Raw genomic sequence first — 3,256 nt, 5'->3', positions numbered from 1 at the left:
CAGAAGCCTTCATATGTGTCTACTTTTTAAATTCTCTCCCATGGACACTTTATGCCTTACAACCGTGCCTTATTGCTTCCTTAGCTACAGGATGAAAGAGAGTTTCAGAATTTTTTCACCCTCTTGCAGAACTGACATGATGTGTTATAATTCGGGTCTCTATCCCTAAATTAAATTTTGTGTATTTATTGAAACAATTATGAACTTTCAAGATTCTTTTGTTATAGAAATACTTAATTTAGATGAAAACGTCCTATTCCCTCCTCCAAAAAGAGAACCACTCTCAACAGTGACTACATATGACCATTTCCCAAAGAAAATCGTTTTCTATACATGTACTAGCATATATCATTACATTCTTTTTCTATAAAATTATTCTTTGATCATGATTTCTAGCAAAAATCCAGAATCGCAAGACTATTTTCAACCTTTCCCATTTGATTTTCAAATGGAAAGAGAAAACTGTCACATTCTTTTTCTTGTGTTATTTTTTTCTTTCTTCCTTGATCTAATTCCTTTCTTTAAAGAAACAGGGTCTTTGGTGATGGAGTTCATAGATATTTCCTGACATTCGCCAAAAATTCCATTCAATCTTAAACTATAGCATGCATAACTAAATTTCTTTTTCATTCAGGAGTATCTAATAAATACATTCTAAGAAAGTCTGCTATAAAGAAAATTGCTGATAAGTGAAACAATTGCTCTTCTGATTTCCATTTAAAAATTAAACAGGGTGGACATCTTGGGATCCCGAGAGTGGCAGGGCCGGGAGAGCAGAGGGCCACGGACACCAGGTCTGTTCTCAGAGCGATGGGCCTCGGAGACTGATCTACCGCCATGACTGGAGGCTTATTCATCTATAATCACAAGGGGGAGGTGCTCATCTCCCGAGTCTACCGAGATGACATCGGGAGGAACGCTGTGGATGCCTTTCAGGTCAATGTTATCCATGCCCGGCAGCAGGTGCGCAGCCCGGTCACCAACATTGCTCGCACCAGCTTCTTCCACATCAAGCGGTCCAACATCTGGCTGGCAGCAGTTACCAAGCAGAATGTCAACGCTGCCATGGTCTTCGAATTCCTCTATAAGATGTGTGATGTGATGGCTGCCTACTTTGGCAAGATCAGCGAGGAAAACATCAAGAACAATTTTGTGTTCATATATGAGCTGCTGGATGAGATTCTAGACTTTGGTTACCCACAGAATTCCGAGACAGGCGTGCTGAAAACCTTCATCACCCAGCAGGGCATCAAGAGTCAGCATCAGACAAAAGAAGAGCAGTCACAGATCACTAGCCAGGTGACGGGGCAGATCGGCTGGCGGCGAGAAGGTATCAAGTATGGCCGGAATGAGCTCTTCCTGGATGTGCTGGAGAGTGTGAACCTGCTCATGTCCCCACAAGGGCAGGTACTGAGCGCCCATGTGTCGGGCCGGGTGGTGATGAAGAGCTACCTGAGTGGGATGCCTGAATGCAAATTTGGGATGAATGACAAGATCATCATTGAAAAACAGGGCAAAGGCACAGCTGATGAAGCAAGCAAGAGCCGGAAGCAATCAATTGCCGTTGATGACTGCACCTTCCACCAGTGTGTACGACTCAGCAAGTTTGACTCTGAACGCAGCATCAGCTTCATCCCACCAGATGGAGAGTTTGAGCTTATGAGGTCTCGCACAACCAAGGACATCATCCTTCCTTTCCGGGTCATCCCGCTAGTGCGAGAAGTGGGATGCACCAAACTGGAGGTCAAGGTGGTCATCAAGTCCAACTTTAAACCCTCACTGCTGGCTCAGAAGATTGAGGTGAGGATCCCAACCCCCCTGAACACAAGTGGGGTGCAGGTGATCTGCATGAAGGGGAAGGCCAAGTACAACGCCAGCGAGAACGCCATGGTATGGAAGATCAAGCGCATGGCAGGTATGAAGGAATCGCAGATCAGCGCAGAGACTGAGCTTCTGCCTACCAACGACAAGAAGAAATGGGCTCGACCCCCCATTTCCATGAACTTTGAGGGGCCATTTGCGTCATCTTGCCTTAAGGTGCGCTACTTGAAGGTGTTTGGACCGAAGCTGAACTACAGTGACCACGATGTCATCAAATGGGTACGCTACATTGGCCGCAGCGGCATTTATGCAACTTGCTGCTAGCTGCCACTAGGCTGCTAGCCCACCTCCCCACCCACCCTCCTCCACAGGTCCAGGTACCACTCCCTCCCCGCCACCACACGTCAGTGTCTCCTCCCTCCTGCTTTGCTGCCTTCCCTTTGCACCAGCCCCTGAGTCTAGGTCTGGGCCAGGCACATTGCAAGTGGGACTGGTGGAGCAGTCCCCGGGCTCCCTGGGCTCCCTGGGCAGGGTGGCTGAGGCTCCTGCTCTCCCAACCGCCTGTCTGTCCTGGCCTAGTGCCAGGCTCTGAGTTCTGTGACCAAAGCCAGGTGGGTTCCTTTTCCTTCCCACCCTTGTGGCCACACCTCTGGAGTGGGAGGGTTGGCTGCCCCTCACTCGGAGCTCCCCCGAAGGCCAGTAACGGACCCCAGCCCCCAGTCCCACTCCGTTCTGGGATAGTGTGAGCTTCACTTTGTACAGTGTGACTTCATCCAGTTACAGACTCAATAAACTCTGTGGAGTGGAAAAATAAAATAAAATAAAATAAAATAATTAAATATACATAACAAAGGATTAGAATTTCATAAACCTTTAAAATTACATTTAAAAGAAAAAGATTAATTTTGTGATTAATATAATTAACATTTAATATAACATCATGAAAATATATATATTGATCAGCTTAGTTCTATTAGAATTTTTAAGAATGAAATTTTATTGTAGTTCTCTACCTAATGGTAATTCCAAAAGCATGGCATAAATAAATATTCACAGCAAGTTTGCCCTTTAAAATTTATCATTAACAAAGAAGAAAGTGAGCTGGAATAGAAGACGGGAGCCCAGGTATCTGTCTTTGGCTCTGCTACCAGCTGTTTGCATTTATCTGAGAAAGTAATTGAGCTTCCAAGACTTTGACTTCCTTATCTATAAAATTAAAAGTAGCAATTGGATTTTTAAAAGATTTTTTGAAACACGTCAATCGGTTACTGATCTTGGTGAAAACTGTTAGAGTCATCTAGTTGTTGTAATAAAACCTCCCAAATTCAGCGGCTTACCACAAGAGTTTATTCTGTGATCACGATGTGACCAAATCCAGTGAGCATGTTCCTGGAAACTTTCTTCCACGTATATATTGAGGAACTGAAGTTCCTTA

The 3,256-nt window shown here is 44.7% G+C and overlaps 1 pseudogene; it reads left to right on the top strand.

Annotated features, from left to right (window-relative positions):
- Positions 1–737: 737 nt before the first annotated feature.
- On the top strand, positions 738–2,504 carry LOC101040439 (AP-2 complex subunit mu pseudogene; annotated as a pseudogene).
- The last annotated feature ends 752 nt before the right edge of the window (positions 2,505–3,256 follow it).

This window comes from Saimiri boliviensis, chromosome 1, assembly GCF_048565385.1.
Source record: "Saimiri boliviensis isolate mSaiBol1 chromosome 1, mSaiBol1.pri, whole genome shotgun sequence".
Classification (NCBI taxonomy): domain Eukaryota; kingdom Metazoa; phylum Chordata; class Mammalia; order Primates; family Cebidae; genus Saimiri; species Saimiri boliviensis.
This window is presented reverse-complemented; position numbering and strand designations above follow the sequence as displayed.